This window comes from Orcinus orca, chromosome 13 (genome assembly GCF_937001465.1).
Source record: "Orcinus orca chromosome 13, mOrcOrc1.1, whole genome shotgun sequence".
In the NCBI taxonomy this organism is placed as follows: Eukaryota; Metazoa; Chordata; class Mammalia; order Artiodactyla; family Delphinidae; genus Orcinus; species Orcinus orca.
This window is the reverse complement of record NC_064571.1, coordinates 53,730,195-53,752,165: the sequence shown is the minus strand read 5'-3', so window position 1 is coordinate 53,752,165 and position 21,971 is coordinate 53,730,195. Positions and strand designations below refer to the sequence as shown.

The 21,971-nt window shown below is 45.7% G+C and overlaps 1 protein-coding gene and 1 long non-coding RNA gene across 5 annotated transcripts in view; both read right to left on the bottom strand.

The window, feature by feature from the left end:
* Positions 1 to 7,369, bottom strand: part of ATP6V1E2 (ATPase H+ transporting V1 subunit E2) — a 123,289-nt gene extending 115,920 nt beyond the window's left edge. For all 4 annotated transcript variants that reach the window (XM_004264991.4, XM_049696378.1, XM_049696377.1 and 1 more), the window contains exon 1: positions 5,676 to 7,369. The gene's annotated coding sequence lies outside the window, so the exon portion shown is untranslated. The remainder of the gene's footprint in view (positions 1 to 5,675) is intronic.
* A 393-nt stretch (positions 7,370 to 7,762) lies between these two features.
* Positions 7,763 to 21,686, bottom strand: LOC117199461 (uncharacterized). Its single transcript, XR_007471066.1, has 3 exons — positions 21,546 to 21,686; positions 20,585 to 20,664; positions 7,763 to 10,033 (listed from the first exon to the last, which is right to left on the bottom strand). It is a non-coding gene; the product is annotated as an uncharacterized LOC117199461 (long non-coding RNA).
* Positions 21,687 to 21,971: the final 285 nt, after the last annotated feature.

Here is a 21,971-nt window from a genome sequence, read left to right as displayed (position 1 = left end):
GGTGGCATCCTGGAGAGAACTGCAAGGTGGGAGGGGTTGAAGGTAGTCTTTTAACTGGAAGTGGTTTCCAAACCTAGATGTACATATGAATCACCAAGGGACCTTTCAGAAATGCAGCTTTCCAGGCCCCACTCCAGACTACTGAATTAGTATTTCTGCCAGTAGGGTCTGGGAATCCATATCTTAAAAAGACTCCCTGGACCCTCCTATACTGTCGGTGGGAATGTAAACTGGTGTACTCACTATGGAGAACAGTATGGAGGTTCCTCAAAAAATTAAAAATAGGGCTTCCCTGGTGCTGCAGTGGTTGAGAGTCCACCTGCCGATGCAGGGGACACGGGTTCGTGCCCTGGTCCGGGAAGATCCCACATGCCGTGGAACGGCTGGGCCCGTGAGCCATGGCCACTGAGCCTGCGCGTTCTGAGCCTGTGCTCCGCAATGGGAGAGGCCACAACAGTGAGAGGCCCAGGTACCACAAAAAAAAAAAAAAAAAAAAATTAAAAATAGAGTTGCCGTATGATTCAGCAACCCCACTCCTGGGCATATATCCAAACAAAACTATAATTTGAAAAGATACATGCACCCCTATATTCACAGCAGCACTATTTACAATAGCCAAGACATGGAAACAACCTAAATGTCCATTGACAGATGAATGGATAAAGAAGATGTGGTATATATATACAATGGAATATTACTCGGTCATAAAAAATATGAAATAATGCCATTTGCAGCTACATGGATGGACTCAGAGATTACTGCACTAAACGAAGTAAGTCAGAAAGAGAAAGACAAATGCCATACGATATCACTTATATGTGGAATATAAAATATGACACAAATGAACTTATCTACAAAAAAGAAACAGACTCAGACATAGAGAACAGACTTGTGTTGCCAAGGGGTAGGGAGTGCGGGGGAGGGTTGGATTGGGAGTTTGGGACTAGCAGATGCAAACTATTATATATAGAATGGATAAACAATACAGTCCTATTGTATAGCGCAGGAAACTATATTCAATATCCTGTAATAAACCATAATAGAAAAGAAAAAAAAAAGACTCACTGGGATGCTTAACGAGCCCAGGAAAATGGTATATGAAAAAAATAAGACTAGCAATAAAGAGATGGAAAATATTAAAAAGAACCAAACAGAAAATTTGGAGCTAAAGAATACAATAACTGAATTGAAAAATTCACTAGAGGTGTTCAACAACAGACTTGATTATGGAGAAGAAATAAACAGCAAACTCGAGGACAGGCCATTTGAAATTATCTATTATTGTTGGAGAAGCAAATTTTTTTAAAGTGAAGAAAGCCTAAGAGACATATGGAACACCATCAAGTGGATTAATATATGTAATATAGGAGCCCCAGAAGGTGAAGAGACAGAAAGAAAGGAGCAGAAATCTTATTTGAAGAAATAATGGCTCCAAACTCCCCAAGTCTGAGGAAGGAAACAGACACCCAGATTCACAAACAAAAATGAGAAAGGAATCAAATCATGTCACTAAAACAAATCAGTGAAACACAAAGACATCAAGAGAGGGGCAAAAAAAAGCTACAAAGCAGACAGAAAACAATGAACAAAATGACAATAGCACATCCTTCTTTATAAGTAACTATTTTAAATGTAAATTAAACTCCCTAATCAAAAGCTATAGAGTGGCTGAATAAATTAAAAACAAAACAAGATCCAATTATATGCTGTCTACAGGAGACTCACTTTAGGTTTAAGAACACACACAGGCTGAAAGTGAAAGGTTGGAGAAAGATATTCTGTGCTAATGGTAACCAAAAGAGAGCAGGAGTGGCCATACTTATATCATATAAAATATATTTTAAGTCAAAAACTGTCATAAGAGTAAAAGAAGGACATTTTATAATGATAAAAAGGTCAATTCACTAAGAAGATATAGTAACTATAGATATATATGCACCCAACATCAGAGTACCCAAATATATAAAGTAAACATTAACAGAACTGAAGGAAGTAATAGTCAGGAACACAGTAATATTAAGAGATGTCAATATCTCACTTCCAATAATGAATAAACTATCCAGAGAGAAGATCAATAAGGAAACACAGGACTTTAACAATGATATAGATCAAATAGACCTAACAGACGACACAGCAAAATATTCCACCACCAGCAGCAAAACACACATTTTTTTCAAGCACAGTTTTAACTCTCTCCAGCATGGATTACATGTTAGGTCACAAACAAAGCCTTAACAAACTTAAGAAGACTGAAATCATACCAAATATCTTTTCTAACCACAATGGAATTAAGCTAGAAATCAGTAGCAGAAGGAAAAATGGAAAACACAAATATGTAGAAATTAAACAACACTCTCTTGAACAACCAATGGACCAAAGAAGATATCTAAAGGGAAATCAGAAAATATCTTGAGACAAACAAAAATGAAATACACATACCAAAACTTGGGACGCAGCAAAAGCGGTACTAAGAAAAGTTTATAGCTGTAAAAGCCTACGTCTAAAAAGAAAGATTTCAAATATGCAACTTAACTTTATACATTAAGGAACTAGGAAAAGAAAAACTAAGCCCAAAATTAGCAGAAGGAAGGAAATAATAAAAATTAGGGCAGAAATAAATGAAATAGAAAAATGGAAAAGAATCAATGAAACTAAGAGTTAGCTTTTGAAAAGATAAAACTGACAACCTTTAGCTAGACTAAGAAAAAAAGAAGACTCAAATATATAAAATCATTATACTGATGCCACAGAAATAAAAAGCATTGTAAGAGACTACTCTGAACAACCATACACCAACAAATTGGAAAACCTAAAAGAAATGGATAAATTCCTAGAAACATACTACCTACCAAGGCTGAACCATGCAGAAATAGAAAATCTGAACTTATCTATAACTAGTAAGGAGATTGAACCAGTAATCAAAACCTCCCAACCAAAAAAAAAAAAAAAAAAGCCCAAGACCAGATAGCCTCAAAGGAGAATTCTACAATTATTTATTTATTTATTTATTTATTTTTGCGGTACGCAGCCCTCTCACTGTTGTGGCCTCTCCCGTTGCAGAGCACAGGCTCTGGACGTGCAGGTTCAGCGGCCATGGCTCACGGGCCCAGCCGCTCCATGGCACGTGGGATCTTCCCAGACCGCGGCACGAACCCGTGTCCCCTGCATCGGCAGGCGGACTCTCAAGCACTGTGCCACCAGGGAAGCCCTCTACAAAAATTTTTTTAAAAATTAATGCCAACTCCTGAGAACTCTTCCAGAAAACTGAAGAGGAGGGAACCCTTTCAAATTCATTTTAAGAGGTCAGCATTATCCTGATACCAAAGCCAGAAAGACACTACAAGAAAAGAAAACTGCAAGCCAATATCCCTGATGAACACAGATGCAAAAATCTCAACAAAATATTAGCAAACCGAATTCAATAGCACATTAAAAGAATTATACACCATGACCAAGTGGGATTTATCCCTGGAATGCAAGGATGGTTCAACATACAAAAATCAATCAATGCGATACACCACATTAACAGAAAGAAAGATAAAATCACATGATCATCTCAGTAAATGCAGAAAAGGCATTTGACAAAATTAAACATCCTTTCATGATCAAAAAAAACGAACTAGGAATAGAAGGAAATTACCTCTATATAATGCAGATCATATAGGAAAAGTGCACAGCTAACGTCATTCATACACAACAGTGAAAAACTGAAAGCTTTTCTTGTAACATCAGGAATAAGGAAGGCAAGGATGTCCACTCTTGCCACTTTTATTCAACATAACATTGGAAGTCCTAGCTACAGCAATTAGACATGAGAAAGACAAAAAAGACATCAAAATTGGAGAGATACAAAATCAACATATAAAAAGCAATTGTTTCTATACAATAAAAATGAATAATCCAAAAGGAAAATTAAGAAAACAATTCCATTTACAATGTCATCAAAAAGAACAAAATACTAGGAATAAATTTAACCAAGGAAGCTAAATAGTTGAACACTAAAAACTACAAATCACTACTGAAAGAATTTAAAGACACAAATAAATGGAAAGACATCCCATGTTCATGGATTAGAACACTTAATACTGTTCATACTACTCAAAGTGATCTACAAATTCAGTGCTATTCCTATCAAAGTCTCAATGGCATTTTTTTTAAGAAATAGAAAAAACAATCCTAAAATTCATGTGAAACCACAAAGAACCCTGAATAGCAAAAACAATCTTGAAAGAAAACAAAGCTGGAGGCTTCACACTCCTAACTTCAAAATATATTACAAGCCTACAGTAATCGAAACAGCATAGTACTAGCAGACAGATAGACCAATATAACAGAATAGAGATCCTAGAAATAAACCCACACAAATACAGTAAAATAATCTTCAAACAAGGGTGCCAAGACTACATAACGGGAATAGTCTCTTCAACAAATGGTACTAGGAAAACTAAATATCTCATGCAAAAGAATGAAATTGGACCCTCATCTTACATCATATACAGAAATCAACTCAAAATGGATTAAAGACTCCCGTATGATCCAACAATCTCACTTCTGGATATTTATCCAAAAGAACTGAAAACAGGATCTCAAAGAGATATTTGCATTCCCATGTTCATTGGAGCTTTATTCACAATAACCAAGAGGTGGAAACAACCTAAATGTCTACTGATGATTGAATGGATAAAGAAAATGTTGTATATACATTGAATGAAATATTATTTCGCCTTAAATATGACAAGGAAATCCTGTCATATGCTACATAATGGATGAACCTTGAGGACATTATTATGCTAAGTGAAATAAGCCAGTCACAGGAAAAATCCTGCACGATTACACTTAAATGAGGGATCTGAAGTAGTCAAATTCACAGGAGCAGAAAGCAGAATGATGGTTGCCAGGGGCCAGGTGGAGGGGAATTAGAAAGTTGCGTTTAATGGGTATAAAGTTTCAGTCATGCAAGGTGAAAAAGAGATCTGCTGTACAACAATGTGCATATAGTTAATACTGTACTGTACACTTAAAATTTCGTTAAGAGGGTAGATTTCATGTTATGTGTCTTTTACAATTAAAAAAAAGGGGGGGCTTCCCTGGTGGCGCAGTGGTTGAGAGTCCGCCTGCCGATGCAGGGGACACGGGTTCGTGCCCCGGTCCGGGAAGATCCCACATGCCGCGCAGCGGCTAGGACCGTGAGCCATGGCCGCTGAGCCTGCGCGTCCGGAGCCTGTGCTCCGCAACGGGAGAGGCCACAACAGTGAGAGGCCCGCGTACTGCAAAAAAAAAAAAAAAAAAGAATAAAAAAAAAGAATGCTGTCCCAGAAAGATGCACCATTCACCAAGCTTGCTGGAAAAACAACCCCGTGTTTCTGACAAAGACCAAGACTTCGAGTTCAACCTTACAAACTGTCATTGGAAGTTAAAAAGAAAATGATTTACCCCACCCATTCCCACTATTTTAGGATGTAATTTTCCTTAAAGTGCACTTTTGTAAACAGAGCAAAACATTCTCTGCTCCTAAATAAGACAAGTCCATTAAACATTTTTAAAAAGGGCTCTCTGGGTAACCCTGCTAATCACCAGCTTTGGAAGCCACCATGAATGAAAGCAGAGAGAGTAAGAGATGCAGGAAGTCCCAGGTTAAGTGTGTAAAGGAAAAAATGTACCAGACAAATCCTTACCAGTCCACTGCCAAGGGCCAGCCTTTGCTCTGGCGCCGGGCGTCTGTAGGCAGAATGTGGAACTTGGAACACGCACTGGAACCTGGCACTGTTGCTTCCTTCTTTCTGCAGACCCTCACAGTTTGACCAGGCAGCTCGAATCCAAAGAGCCAGACTGTCACTGGGGAAGGCGGGCCAAACCAGCCAAAAGGAGGCCAAGAGGAATTTCCTTGGCACAGAGGCCTCAGCTGGGGGCTACGCTTGCATGCCCAGAATCTCAATTAAGTTGGCACATGGTGGGCCTCAGCTCTGGGGTGGGCTCACCTTAACCAAGCTGTCAGAAACAGGTATGTATGTGAACCCAGGCAGCCAGTTTATTAAGTTACTAGTGAAAAATACAGCTGTCATGTTGGCAGGTCATGGCCCTCTTTTCCTGTATGTGAGTTGCCTGGGAAGCCAAATCCAAAGGTTGTTTTAGTGAGAAACCAGAGCAAGCAAAACTTGCCAGACAGCCTTTCAGAATGCCACACCAGCCACAGGGGCTGGCATGCTCTGGTCCATCAGTGAGGACATCCTCTCCAAGCCCAGACACGGCTTAAGGAGGCATCGCCGGCTTCCACAGTATGGTTGCTGGAGTGAGACTGCTGGAATTCAGATCCTACTTCTGCACTTAACATTTGTATGACTTTGGGAAAGCAGCTCATGCCTTGAAGTCTCAGTTTCTCCATCCGTAAAATGGAGATAATAATAGCATGCACATCATAGGATTATTGTGAGGCTTAAATGAAAGAAGTGAATGTTTAGCATACTGCTAGGCACAAAGTTAATCTTCACGCTTGGTAGTTACTGTCATTATCAGCATCACTAGTACTATATTATTACTAGCTCTTCCCCTCCGCTTTAAGCCTCATCACAGTCACTCTCTGTGTGTACAGAGTACTTATGACTGATTTGATTTCCACTCCCTAAAATAAGTAGAAACACATCCTAGTCTTGCCTCCTTATATTAAAATTAGGAGCCCTGCACGGAGTTTGGGAACCTCCCGGCACTTCGTGGCACATTCACCCATGGTCTCAGGTGGCCAGCCATATCCTTGGTGATGGTAGGTAAAGTCCTGGAATTCCAGGGCTCTTGGGCTGAGGCTGGGGTAGAGTCATCCCACAGCCTGTCACAGTCTCTGAATCTGCAGTCCTGAGTTCTCATACTTCTTCTGACTCCCACTTCTACTCAGTCTATCAGTGCTGGGACTTGAAGGCAGCTGCAGGGTGGGGCAGGGCTAAAAGTCAGGAATTGAACAGGTAAGCGTCTCTGCATGAACTCGGGTGCCCAAGTAATGTGTCTGGCAGTCTGTCTGGGATGGGGATTATGAGCCCACTTGGGCCTGTGGCTTGAACAAAACAACAAAACGAACTTAAGAAATGTGAAACACACGTGTCGGCTCTTGCACAAGGGCACAGGATTCTCCATTCAGATAAGGCAGGCTTGGCATCCACCCTGCCCATGTTTGGGGCTGGGGGCAGATCTAGAGCTCTCCAAGACAGTCTTACTCCCATAAACTATGCAGTACTGGGCTTCCCTGGTGGCTCAGTGGTTGAGAGTCCGCCTGCCGATGCAGGGGACACGGGTTCGTGCCCTGGTCCGGGAAGATCCCACGTGCCGCGGAGCGGCTGGGCCCGTGAGCCATGGCTGCTGAGCCTGCGTGTCCGGAGGCTGTGCTTCGCAACGGGAGAGACCACAACAGTGAGAGGCCCGCGTACTGCAAAAAAAAAAAACAAAAACAACTATTCAGTACTAGGGTTTCTTCATTGCCCCCCAGACACATCAGGCTCAGTCTTACCTAACAGCTCTTGATCATACAGTTCTCTCAGCTACAATGCCTTCCTCTGCTCCTCTCCACTTACCTAAATCCCACCTACATCTTCAGCCCAGTTTGAGCCCCACTACCTCCTTGACCTCTGGACTCCTCCTCAAAATGACAGCATGGCCTATTTTCCAGATATAATTCAGAGCTGGATTCGGAGTCTTCTGATGCTCTAGTTACCTTCCTTCCTCCAGGAAATTCCTTGAGGACAAGAATCTCTTTCTCTAGCAGGGGCTGGATGCAGACAGGCACTGGTTAAACATGAATTGATTGGATTAAGGCCCTGAGGCTGGGGCGGGTGTGTGTGTGGTACTTTCTTTTTTACTGTGAAATGTAACACACATTCAGAAAAGTGTATGGCTTAATGAATTATTATGAGGCAAATATCCTGTAACCAGCACCCGGGTCAAGCAGCAGGACATTGCCAGCATCCCCAGAAACCCCTTCTTATGATCTTAGGGAAGAAGCCATTTCAAAACTGATGATTTTGTATATGTAGGCATAAGAGGCATTCTTAGAGGGAGTGTGGGCTTGGAAATCTCTCTTCCCCGGCCTCACCTGTGTGATCCGGTGTGCACCTTGGGGAATCCTCGTCACCATTAGCGGGAGGAAGGGGTGGCAGGCGTGCTTGGTGGGCAAAATGTGTCTGTCACCCTGAAGCCCTGCCCAGACCCTGAAGCAACTGTTCCTCATTCTAGCTGGGATTTGTAAGTAAGTCTGAGGGTGGATGTGTCTGGGTGTGGGCTCCGTAACCCTGGCTGAAAGAGAAGCAGCACCAAACCAGGGCCTCCAGACACTCAGACATTACAGCGTGAGGAAGGGAAGGGGCTTTCCAGAGCTTGGAGCATGGGGCAACTTGCAGGGCCCAGGAAGTGGGCGAAGAAATTTAGAATACTAAATTTAAATACTAAACATGTGGGAAGGGGGACTTCCCTGATGGAGCAGTGGTTAAGACTCCATGCTCCCAAGGCAGGAGGCTGGGGTTTGATCCCTGGTCAGGGAACTAGATCCCACATGCATGCCACAACTAAGAGTTCTCATGCCATGACTAAGGAGCCGGCGAGCTGCAACTAAGTAGCCCACCTACTGCAACTAAGGAGCCCACGTGCCACAACTAAGGAACCAGCAAGCCGCAACTAAGGAGCCCATAAGCCACAACTAAGGAGCCCACTGGCCTCAACTAAGGAACACACATGCCACAACTAAGGAGCACACATGCCACAACTAAGGAGCCTGAGAGTCACAACTAAGGAGCGCACTTGCCGCAACCAAATAAATAAATAATTTATAAATAAATATGTGGGAAGGGGGCATTCCCTTTTCTGTCTTTCAAGAAATATTTGTTGAACATCTACCATGTGCCAGGCACTGTGTAGACACTGGAGATAGAGAACAAGCAGACACCAGCCCACCTCCCAAGCCTACGACGTCATGAGGGAGATGTACAGGTAAACAGGAAATCACACTACAGTGTGATCTGTTAGGAATCAGCAGTTCCAAGAAAGCTAAGCAAATGAAGGGATCCAATCCCTAAAAGCCCCTCCCCAGCTCACCACGGGCTCTTTTATAATGAACTTCTCTGCAACCAGGTAGACCATGTAGTGGGTGGTTTGGGACACACCATTAGTGACCACACATGTTTTAACTGGAGGCAGGTCACCTGGAAAAGGTTAGCCAGTAGACAGTATTCGTGAAGGAGGATTTATCCAAATAGGCAAGAATCGATCAAGCTGTGATGGATACCTGACTCAAAGCAATACCTTGGGGTTTCCAGAGAGGACTTTGGTTCAGAAATATGGAAAGGTACCTGCACCCAACATGGGATGGGATAAAAGCCAGGAGAGCACACAGGCTGTGTGGCCACAGGCTTCAGCTGAAGGAGTCGTCCTCTGAGCAAGGGGTCAAGCTGGGAGGGAGAAGTACAGATGGGCACTGAAGAACAAACAATTCTGAGAAGCAGGAAGAGAGAGTGAGATTGTCTAGACAGGGAGAACACTGTGGGCAGAGACACCGTACTGGGAATGTGTAGGAGGTCTGAGTGCAGAGAACAGATTGGTGTGGCAGCAGACAGGCCTGCAGTGGCAGTGGGAGTGAGTGATGTCTAGAAAGACGGAGTTCAACTGGGGAAGGTTTGAAATGTCACACTGAGAGCTGGGACATTAGGCTAAGGAGCCCTATCAAAGGCTTCTCAGTAGGGATGTAACTTGGCCATACCTGGGTTTAGAAAGATTAGCCTGGTGATGGTGGAGGCAGGAGAGCCTGGCTGTAAGTAAATGCCGGGTCGAGACTGCATGGATGAGGGCTTGGACATGAACACGAGATGGAAGGAGATGTGGTACAAGAGCCAGCAGGTTTGATGACTCAGGGACTGGCCCTGGCAGCACCTGCTGCAGCTCCACCCACAGGGCTGAGCAGCTCAGCTCAGCGTGAAGATGTGGGAAAGCGGGTGTGATGCACCCTGCTCCCTCCGGAGCCAGCTGTGGGGAGACAAAGCAGCAGCCAGAGAGTTCATTTGGTCTGAAAGTAAAAGGAGACACCCAGAGCGGAAATCAGAGAAGTGTCCACAAAGCTTTATCTCTGCTTCAACTGCTGATAACTAAGGGGCCACATACAGTTTTAATCTAAGAACTCCATCCCAGTGGCAAAGCAGGCTTTGGTTGGGGCTGGAGAAAGCTAATGCCCACTACAGCCAGGCAGGTAATATAAAGGAGAGAACCGGGCAGGGTCAGAAACATTTCTCCCCAAATAATTTACATTAAGAATTCACAACTTAGGGCTTCCCTGGTGGCGCAGTAGTTAAGAATCCACCTGCCAATGCAGGGGACATGGGTTTGATCCCTGGTCCAGGAAGATCCCACATGCCGCGGAGCAACTAAGCCCGTGCGCCACAACTACTGAGCTTGCGCTCTAGAGCCCGCAAGCCACAATTACTGAGCCCATGTGCCACAACTACTGAAGCCCGCGCGCCTAGAGCCCGTGCTCCGCAACAAGAGGCCACCACAATGAGAAGCCGGCGCACTGCAATGAAGAGTAGCCCCCGCTCGCCACAATTAGAGAAAGGCCGCGCGCAGCAACAAACACCCAACGCAGCCAAAAATAAATAAATAAAATAAACAAATTTATATATATAAAAAAGAATTCACAACTTGATTTCTCCTTTTCAAACATCTGCAGGAAGGTTACTTCAAAGGAATCAGGTTCCCCCCAAGAGCAAATTGCCACAAAGTTGCATAGCTAAAGGTTTTCAGTGGTGGTTCCCCCCACCTGCAAAAAAAAGGCCCTTCTGTTTCATCCCTGCCTAAAGGGCCCAGGCTTCTGCTGACTTTTGGAAATGGGGACTTGGGCACAAGATCTGATATTTTAGAGAAGTCGGAAATCCCATTTAAAAAGTAAAATCCATTTATCTTTTTTCTTTGTCTTATTGTGGTAAAATATACATAAGTTTTTATCATTTTAACCACTAAGTAATGTTCAGTGGCATTAAATATATTCACGTTGTTGTGCAACAGACACCACCAATCATCTCCAGAACTTCGTACCCATCAAACACTAACCCCCATTCCCTCCTCTCCCTAGTCCCTGGCAACCACCATGCTACTTTGTGTCTATGAATTTGATTATTCTAGGAACCTCATAGAGGTGGAATCATTTAATATTTGTCCTTTGTGACTGACTTATTTCGCTTAGCATAATGTCTTCAAGATTCATCCATGTCACAGCACTTGTCAGAATCTCCTTCCTTTATGAGGCTGAATAACATTCCATTGTATGTACGTATCACATTTTGTTCAGTCATCAATGGACATCTGGGTTGCTTCCACCTTTTGGCTATTGTGAATAACATTCCTCTGAATGTGGGTGTACAAGTATCTGTTCAAGTCTCTGCTTTCAATTCTTTGGGGTACTTACCTAGAAGTGGAATTGCTGGATCACATGGCAATGCTGTTTCCTTTTTTGAGGAAACTGCCTCACCATTTTCCCCAGCGGCTGCACCATTTTATAATCTCACCAGCAATGCAACAAGGGTTCCAATTTCTTCACATCCTCACCAATTTTTTGTTATTTTCTGGTTTTCTGATAACAGCTTTCCTAATGGGTGTGAGGTGGTACTCATTATAGTTTTGATTTGCATTTTCCTAATGATTAGTGATGTTGAATATCTTTTCACATGCTTATTGGGCATTTACATATTTTCTTTGGAGAAATGTCTATTCAGGCCTTTTGCCCATTTTAAAAATCAGGTTGTTTTTGTTGTTTAGTTGTAGGAGTTCTTACAACTTTGTGGTCCTGAGCACTCAACTCCAGCTGCCAGCCAGGTAGCCACTCAGCAGAGCCCCTAGAGCAGGGTTTTTCAAAGTGTGGGCCGTGAAGCCAAATGGAATAGAAAACCCAGAGTTCATGACAGGTAGTTAAGTTTTAGTGTTGTTCTGTCAAACTTTGTTAAATATATGATATATATGTACATACGTATTCTGGTTCACAATGAAAATGTATGGGTTACTGTGATTTGCTGTACAAAACATTTGGAAAACACTGACTTCATGTTAATTGAATCCACCCTCCTTAGAAAACAAACATCGTTACTCAAGCAGACCCTTGTAAGTTCTCCCACAATCGATTTATCAAAGTATTCGTCCCCCAAAACAGGCCCCCTTTAAGGTGGGGATGGGGGTGGGTGGGAGTGGTCTGAGATTCTCGCTACAAGATGTATAAGCAGCTTATATGGCTAATATCTATTGAGTGTGTCCCACGGGCTGGTTGGTCACACGACGTCACGGGATGGTAACCAAGGGTGGGAACCAGGCTGCCCCTGAAGTAGGAGGCCTCTATCTGGCTCGGATGCCCCCATGAGCCATAGCTGGTGTCATGAGAAGTGCGCTGGACGGAGGTAAAAGTTTCGGTCCTGATGTCACTCACAGGCCGGGTGATCTGGATAAAGGTTCACAATCTGCCTGAATTCCATCTGGATAAAGACACAAAGCCTCATCTGTTTACAGAAAGGGTGTTAATGAGGAATTTTGTGAAAGCCAAACGATGTGAGGAGTGAAGAAGCTTTGTAAAGTGCTAGGTGAACATCACCACCCCAGTCATCCTGTCCTTCCCAGAACTGCACTCCCAAGCTGCCTGTGGGGTGGTAGATGCGGGCCAGCAGTCAGCCCAGAAAGCCTCCAGGGGCCAGAGGGTGGGTTTGAAGTCGGCGAGGAGCCCCAGGACACAAGCCCTTCAGAGGGAGCTGGCCGGCCAAGCCTCCAGCCTCTGAGCCAGAGCCAGGGACAGGCCCGAGAGCAGATGCTCTGCTAGTTCAGGGACATCAGGAGCAACGTTTGGTACCCGTCCCCGGATCAGGGGATGCATTCAGATGCCAAGCGCTCCTTTAGTATTGACTTAACTCTCACTGTGATAGTCCTGACTGGCTTCACCTCTGCTGAGAGACACAGCTCAACCCCAGATGCAGCGAAGGTACTGGTTGGCGAGGAGGAGAGTGTATCCACCCAACTCTGTCCCTCACCATGCATAGTGACTTCCACAATGACCTGGTTGGGAAAAGTGCTATTTCTGACCCCCTCTGCACTCATCTTAACACTTCACCCAGAGTCTAGTACATAGCAGTAGCATTAAGCATTATTTGTTGGACCCACAGATGAATGGATGGGTAGTGAGGAAAGAGTCTCCCGTATAGACTGTCACAATCCTAGGGATTTGTAACTGTCTTTCAGATGAGGAGAGAGGAATATGAAGATGGAAGAGGTGCTGCAGTGGCCTGCCACAAGGGGGACACCTCCTCCTGTCCCACCCACATTCCTGCAACACAGAGCTCAATAAGAATTTTTAAAATCTAAATTATTTAAATGAATTTGCCCAGGGTCCTCTGGTTGAGACTATTCTACTCAGAGAGGTGATTTGAAGTCCCAGGCAAGGCTCTCACAATCCTAACCTACACCCCACTCAGGGATGACACTTGACATAATTAACGACCAACCAACCAAAATAGTCCTGCCTCTGCTGGAACAGCGTCTTGAAGGCCTCCTTCTCTTCTGGGGGCATTATCCTTTAGATGTTGAATCAGAAAGTCAGAGGGAGCCAGGGAAAGGCCTAGGTTGACTGGAGCATGGTGGGGGTAGAGGTGGGTTCAGGGTAGGAAGCATTTACCAGCCAACATAAAATTATTTCAGGGACTTCCCTGGTGGTGTAGTGATTAAGAATCCACCTGCCAATGCAGGGGACATGGGTTTGAGCTCTGGTCCGGGAAGATCCCACATGCCATGGAGCAACTAAGCCCATGCGCCACAAGTACTGAGCCTGCACTCTAGAGCCCACAAGCCACAACTACTGAGCCCGCATGCCACAACTACCGAAGCCCATGCACCTAGAGCTTGTGCTCCGCAACAAGAGAAACCACCCTAATAAGCCCACGCATAGCAATGAAGACCCAACACAGCCAAAAATAAAAATTAATTTTAAAAAAATTATTTCACTATCATTGTAAAGGGGTTGACAGTTAGTCCTGCCCCAATGACATCTGCTGGAAATTCCTATCTTTAACTGAAGGTCTCAGGAATGCAGAGTTTAGGATACAGCTATGGTGTTTTTTGTTTTGTTTTATTCCATTAGTCTTTTTCTCTTTAGTTTGGATACTGCTACGTCTTCAATGTCACAGGTACTTTCTTCTACAGTGTCCAATCAGCTGTTAAGCTCAGTCAGTGAATTTTTCATTTCAGGTATTGTATTCTTAAACTCTAGAAGTTTGATTTGGTTCCTTTTTTAAAAATTTTTATTTATTTATTTATTTTTGGCTGCATGGGGTCTTCGTTGCTGCACACAGGCTTTCTCTAGTTGCAGCGAGCGAGGGCTACACTTCGTTGGGTTGTGCGGGCTCCTCACTGCGGTGGCTTCTCTTGTGTCCCCTGCATTGGCAGGCAGATTCTTAACCACTGTGCCACCAGGGAAGCCCTTGGTTCCTTTTTATATCTTCCATTTCCTTCCTCCCCATGTTCCCATTTTCCTTTAAATCTTTGGGTTTATTTCTAATTCTTTTTTAAGTCTTTGCCTGCCAATTCCATTACGTCTGTCATTTCTGGGTTTGTTTCTATTGATTGATTTTTCTGGTTACAGTTCTCTATTCTTTACATATCTAGTGACTCTTGACCTTCTGAAATTTATGTTGTTTAATGTCTTTATTTTGTTGTTGTCCTTAAAAAACTGATGACATTTGTTTTGCTCAGCAGTTATCATAATAGTGGATAAATTCGTTCTATATGAGGCTTGGGGGTCTAGAATTGCTTTTACTTCAGGGCTAATTTAGCCCTTCTACTAATGCATAACCCTTCTGGAGTTTCTACTGATTTCTTTGGACATTCAATAGGTCTCTTCACATTGGCTGGTTGAAACTTAAACATCCCCCAGCCCTGTGTGAGCCCTGGGAACCAATCAGCTCATGTTCCCTGGCAGTTCTTTGCCTACCATGGTGGAGTTTCACTCTATGCATGAGCAACTTAGTATCAGCAACAGACTCAAGAGGACACTCCCCCCTATCTGGTACTCAGCCTTGAAAAGTCTCCTCAGCTGTCTCTTGGACTCAGCAAGATCACTATGGTCAACTTTGGTTCCCCCTTACTGTGCTGCAATTCAGAAAGTACTTCCAGCAGAAAGGGTAATTAGTAGTAGAGCTTGCCTCATTTGCTCCTTTCTTTCAGAAATCACAGTCCTGTGCTATGTTCAACATCTGAAAACAGTGATTTCATATATTTTGTGCAAGTTTCGAATTGCTTACATTAGGAAGGTATATAGATTGAACGTGTCCCCGCAAAATTCATATGCTGGAACCTAATGCCCAAAGTAATGGTCTTAGTAGGGGCCTTCGAGAGGTGAGTAGGTCATGAGGGTAGAGGCCTCATGAGTGGGATTAGCGCCCTTATAAATGAGGCCCAACAGAGTCCCTTTGCCCCTTCTGCCATGTCTGCAACCCAGAAGAGGGCCCTCCCCAACCATGCTGGTACCCTGATCCTGGATTTCCATCCCCCAGAACTATGAAAAATAAAGTTCTGTTGTTTATTAGCTACCCAGTGTGTGGCATTTTGTTATAGCAGCCTGAACGGACTAAGACAGAGGTTGGTCTGGTAGAAGTGGGAATCTCTGCTCCCACTGCAGGAAGCACATTCAATATAGCGATCCACTCCTCCAACCTCTTCTCAAGAGGCTGCGGTGCGAGGAACAGAAGCTGTCAGGGGCTAACTGCACAGAAAAGGAACCTCCAAGGACCATGCACAGCACACAAGATCGTGGGCAGGCTAGTACAGCTGCTCAAGACTGTCTTTCCAGGAGCCACGCCCAACACACGCCTCAGGACCTGCTCTGATGAGAAAATCACTTCTGGTGTCATCGCTGCCACCAAATTCTAGACAGTCAGTGTGTACGGCAGTCACTTCTGCACCAGGAACTCAGTCACACCACAACCAACACCACCACCCACCCTGTGTGCCACTTCCTGTGTTTAGTACTGAGTTGTGTACCCAACACTAAAGCTGCAACCTCCAGAAAGCATGCCCTGTATTTAACTCTAGTCACTTCAGCTCTTGAGTCTGACAATGAAAGCAAGGGTCTGTAACTTTCGGCTTCCATAAGGGGCGATCTTTTCTTCCTACCATGACTTACAAAGTGGGAGATTTCCCAAATTCAAAACGTGCTTATAATACTCAGTGACCACAACATCCACTGTGCAAGAACAATCAAAAATGAGTCTCAGATGGTTTTCTGGCACTCTTAGTACTGAAGCCTGGAATAAAATCATTAATTTCATTTCTGGAAGAGGGATCTATGATCCAGCCTCCTTTGGACCTTATAAGAGGTGGTCACTCCCAGATCATATGAGTATTCTGCACCAGCAACCTCTAAAGAAGTGTCCTTTTCATGATTCAGCAATGGGGGCAATGCCATCAGGTATAATGACTGGTCTCCTGACCTAGGCTGCAGCAAAAGATAGTTAGGAATGAAGATCGGAAAACATTATTAAAGATGCTTGAGCCCAAATTCTCAGAGGCTGGGGTTTACTTCTGAGTTCCTGGTATGTAATGAACTGGAAAAAAAAGATCTAGATGCATTCTAGAAACATAACTAGAAATGAAAAGCAAGTGAGCCAGATTTATTGGATTTTTTTTATCATTCTTATCATTGGGAACCACTGACCTTTAAGAAAGGTCATTGCTGCAGTGTTTAAGCCATTAGTATCTTAGCTAAAAAAATGTGCAATGTATATTACATCTGAGCCCTAAGAGAAAAGGATGCAGATGGGAGGTTTTAGTGGTGGGAAGGAAAAGAGGAATAGGTATGGCACATAGCATGATGCTATGATCGTGGGACAGGTGAAGTCTGGGAAGCAAGAGAGCTCTGGGGAATGAAGAGTCTGCAGTCTGCAAAGAGAAAAGAAGCATGTATGGAGACAAGAAGCATAACTGAAGAGCAGAGGGGACAGGGTAAAAGGATGATAACCACTTTACCTCCTTACCAGTAACTCTAAGGAGGAAATTTGAAGGGGGCAGAGTGTACCTACTATCAGACAAGAATTAGGGATTCACACCAAGCATGGATTCATGTACTGACAAACCAACTGACTGAAATTTGAAACAAATCATAGATTTTAGATCCTTCTCACTTCCTTCTTGCCTTGAAATCTGCTTTTCCTAAAGTTCTTTATTTCTAGTATAGCTTGGGGAGGCCTAGAAACTTTGACTGGCGGGCAACAATCCAGATGTAATAGATATCGCTGGTCGCCTCCCCAGCATATATTCCCCCATGCCTGCGATGCCTGCCGCCCGCTGTGCAGGAACCGTAGAATCTAAGTGGGATTAAAATCCTGGCCTTCGGGTGGGCCCTGATAGGCCTAATCAGGATAGTCCCAATCCCTTGTCACAGTGATGGTTTCAGGGATGGCCAATAGCCCAGGCCTAAGGCAACGAGCGTCTGACATTCTGCTGGCCACCATGATGAACTCAGCTAATCTGATCAGAGAAAGTCCAAGACTTTTGTGCAATCAGTGAGTCAAGAGAAGCTCTTTCTCCTCCTGGGCAGTGTGGTGTGCGGGTGGTAATGCCTGGACCTGGTACAACCATTTTGTTTTCAAGAGAGAAAGCAACCTAAGTAGGAAGTTGGCCCAAAGAGAAGAGAAAAACTGAGAGAAGTGAAGAAAAAAATAGATCCAGAGTTTTGATCAAGCCATGCCCGAAGCTTGAGCTACTTCTGTATGTTTCAGTCAAAGAAGTCCATATACTCCCTTTGCTGTTGAAGCCAGTTTGGGTTGACTTTCCTATTACTTGCAACCCAAAGCATCATGACACCAAATGATCCATTGGAATCCAGTTTTCCATTTTGGGGGTGAATGTGAGGGAACACAAACAAAATGACAGAAACTTAATGTCCTTCTAGAGATCTACTCTCAGCTTGATTTAGGCAGTTGGTCTCATGGTTAGGCACCAAGAGGAGATGGGAAAGTTTTTAAAAGTAAGGAAGAAAACTAAAATAAGGAGGATAAAAACAGAGGAGATTAAAAAGGAATGGAGAGAAGGAGTACGTCAATGGAATCATACGTCAATGGATAACGCCTCAGAGGTATCCTAGCCCTTCCCCATGCTGTGTTACCAAGCCCTGTGGACTTGGTCATCTAAATATCCTGCTAGGGACTTCCCTGGTGGCACAGCAATTAAGAATCCACCTGCCAATGCAGGGGACACGGGTTCGAGCCCTGGTCCTGGAAGATCTCACATGCCACGGAGCAACTAAGCCTGTGAGCCACAACTACTGAGCCCACGTGCCACAACTACTGAAGCCCACGTGCCTAGAGCCCATGCTCTGCAACAAAAGAAACCACTGCAATGAGAAGCCCGCACACCACAACGAAGAGTAGCCCCCGCTCACCGCAACTAGAGAAAGCCCGCACACAGCAACAAAGACCCAATGCAGCCAAAAATTAATTAATTAAAATATCCTGCTACCCATGGCCTCCTCTTCATTTACACAGCCATGCCTGGTTCAGACCTTCGTGACCTCTCTCCTCACTTCCTCTGCCTTCACTCTCGTCCCCTCTAAATCCATGTTCTAACACCACTCCCAGAGTGATCTTCTCAAAAGACAGCTCTAAACTTGTCATTTCCTACTGAAAAACTTTTAATGCCTCCTTCATGTGGAACATGGGAAGTAGCATGAGCTCAGAAGACTGACCATTTTGAAAGCTAGCTCTGCCACTTACCAGCTACATGACTTTGGGCAAATTTCTGAATTTCGTTGCACATCACTTATCTCAACTGTAGTGATAATACTAACATAGTAAAGATTCCCTTGGTTACCAGTGACAGAAAACCAACCCACACCCACTAGGCAAAAAGGGAAGGGGGACTTGTTAAATCAAGTGACTAACTGAAGACCAGTAGGTACGACAGGGTCCCAGGGATAACCAGAAATAGGAACTCGTGAATATCCTGTGAGTCTCTTCCATTCTTCAAGGTTCTGGTGGAGCCCTGCATGCCCGGTGGGGCCCTGCATGCTCTTAACGTGGCTTCCAGAGGCCCATGGCCTGGCAGCATCACATAGTTCTCAATTACATACAAACCAGTTGCCCTGCACCACTAATCCTGCATTCTGTCCACCTACACGGCTCACCATTCCCAAGAAGTTGTGTGCTGTTCCTTCTTGCTGGGGGGCAGGGCTGTCTTTCCTAGGCATTATCTTACTCCTATTGGCCTCTTAACCCCCAGGCCAATGACACCCTTCTGCAAATCCTTCCTCAGCACATCTAGAGCTAGGTACTAACAGCCTCCCTGCACTTGCCGAAGACTGTTCTTTATCCTCGATCACAGCACTGATCACATTATATAGTAATTATTTGTTGAGATCTGTTTGGTCCTTCCAGCTAACCCATCATTGGGCTGACCTGGGCATCCAGGATAATTCTCCCGTCTCCCTCCTACTCTACATTCAACTGGTGGAATCAGTCCAGAGCTCAAAGTACTCCTGGCAGTCAGTCTTGGCTTTTCTATGGGCCAAAGGGATGAGGTCACCGTCATCAATGAAGTCACCACTGCATGATTCATCTGACAGCAGTTCCCCACTTGGAGTGTTCTGATATTCCCAGAGCTTCTCCCAAAGCATCCAGAACCTGGAGTCCCTTCCAGTTTTCAAGGTTCTAGAGCTAATCCTCCAGCTCTCTGGATCCCTGGTAAATATCTGCCACACTGAAAAGCAGCATGAGAACAGAGAGGCTGGAGTCCTCAGTGGGGGAAGCCTCCATCCTCCAGTCCTGGGACAGACCTCATTATCCCTCAAAAAGGCCGTCCCCATGTCTCTAGCAACTGCTTCTCCCCTGGCCCAAAGCTTTTGCCAGGATCTCTCAGGACACATTGTGAAGAGCCCTAGCGTTCTCAAAGGTGAGCCCTGACCTCACCCTTATGGATGAGCTCACATTTATAGATGAGGAAGCAGAGCCCCAAGAACAGAAGTGGCATATGCTCAAGGTCACACTGCTAAGTACCGTCAGAGCCAGACCCAAATGCCCTCTCTAGGCTGAGTGCGCCCGGTAGCTCCTTAACCTCTCCTGACAGACCCTCCTTTCACAATCCCAGTCCCAGCAAATGTTGTCTGAAGAAGTAGTCCTGTAGGCAAAGGGGGCAAGTGCTCCTTTCTTCCCCTCTAGAAGGAAGTGGCAGAGACTAGTCTTGAACCAAAGATCTGACTTCAAGGCACTGAACTGCCTTCCTTAACCTGTCATTCAGTACATAAAAAATATCTTCCAGATTCACTGCATAACCTAAAGCAGCTGGCAATGTAAATACCCACACTCAGACACAAATGGAGGGGTCTGGTGAGACGTTCAGTGGGACCTCACAAGGAACTTCCAAGAATCCAGGAAGTCTTGCAGGACAATGGAAATCAGATTTGGGGTTTGAGAGTTGAGGCCTGGGAAGTGTGGCGTGAGGACATAACTGAGCATTTCCCAAAGTGTGTTCCAAGTCCTTGAATGCTGGAATTAGCTGGAAGCCTTTGACATAACCACTTCACCTCTCTGCGTCTCAATTTGCTTACCTGCAACCTCAGGGAGATCTAAGGGAGGTGGTCCAGTTGACCTCTGCGCCTCTCAACACAGCATTTTCTGATCCTGTGAACTGATGAAAGGAAGCGATTTATCTCCTGTCAGCAAGGGGAGGGAGGGTGTGGTGGCTACGTGCAGAGTATTCTCCCCCACCTCCACCCCCCGGCTCCAGGGCCTAAAGTTAGAAGCAGCACTGTTGGCGAGTGAACGCGACCTGGCCTGACGGGTGTTTCCAAGCAAGCATCGCCCAGGCAGGAAGACAGGGGTTGTTGCCTGGATCACAGGCCGCGTCTTAGAGCTCTAGAGTGTATCACTCCTCAGGGATCACAACCTAACACCTTCGAGGGACACTGGGACTGTAAAGGGGCCTCAGAGAATGTCGCCTATAGGGGGAGCAAAGGTACACCCGCCGCATCCAGAGTCGCAGAGTCTCCCTTCTCTGGCTGGTGCGGGGGTGCGTCAGTGGTTCAAGATGCTGTAACTCCCTTAGACACCAGTTTCGTAGTAAATGACTCAAGCTCTGCCGTGAACAGCATGGGGTGGTGGGGATGGTGGGAGGCGGGACGGAGCAGTAAGCCAGGAGTCCCTACTTTCCAGCTCAGGGACCACCTCCACCCCTCCCCCATCACCCCGTGCGTGAGAGTGAAAATTTTTTAAAAATTAAAAAAAAATTTTTTAACTCTCTTGCCCTTTCTTCCTTCCCGATTCCTAGTTCTGTTGTGCACTTAGAGGCCGACAGAATGGATCCTGCCTTCCGGGTGGAGTTTAAATATACGTGAATAATTTTTCATGACTATTGCGTCATCATAAGAGTCGTCGCGGTTCCCCAAGAGGCCTCCACGTCTTCTCCCAGCATCGGAGCCTGTGGACGCTTCTGGGCGTTGCGCACACTTTCGCGAGGAGCCCTCGCCTCCTCGCGAGCGCTGGTCGCTCGGCCCCCTCCCCCAGTCTCACCTTCCTCCCCGTCGCTCCTCCTCGGCTCCTCCTCCTCGCCCCCTCCCCACAGCCCTCGCGGGGAGTCAAGCTAGGGTGAGCCGGCAGGGCCGAGCTGCGTCCGCGGGCGGGGCGCGGGGCGCGGGGCGCGGGAGCCGGCAGGCGGGCGGGCGGGGGCGCGGAGCCGGCAGCCCGCAATCCGGGGAGGCGCCTGGGCCCGCCCTCCTCCGGGGCCGAGCGGGGAGGGGGCCCGGGCCGGCGCTGGGCGGGGAGAGCCGCCTGGCCCCTCCCCTCCGCCGCCCTCCCCAAAGTTGCCGTCTCCCCCGGGGCCGGCCAGTCTTATGATCCAGCGGATCCTCCTGGGGAGGCCGGGCCGGGGAGAGGGCGCGGGCGCCGAGCGGCGGGGGCAGCGGGCGGGCGCGGCGACCGGGGCCCGGGCGGGGATCC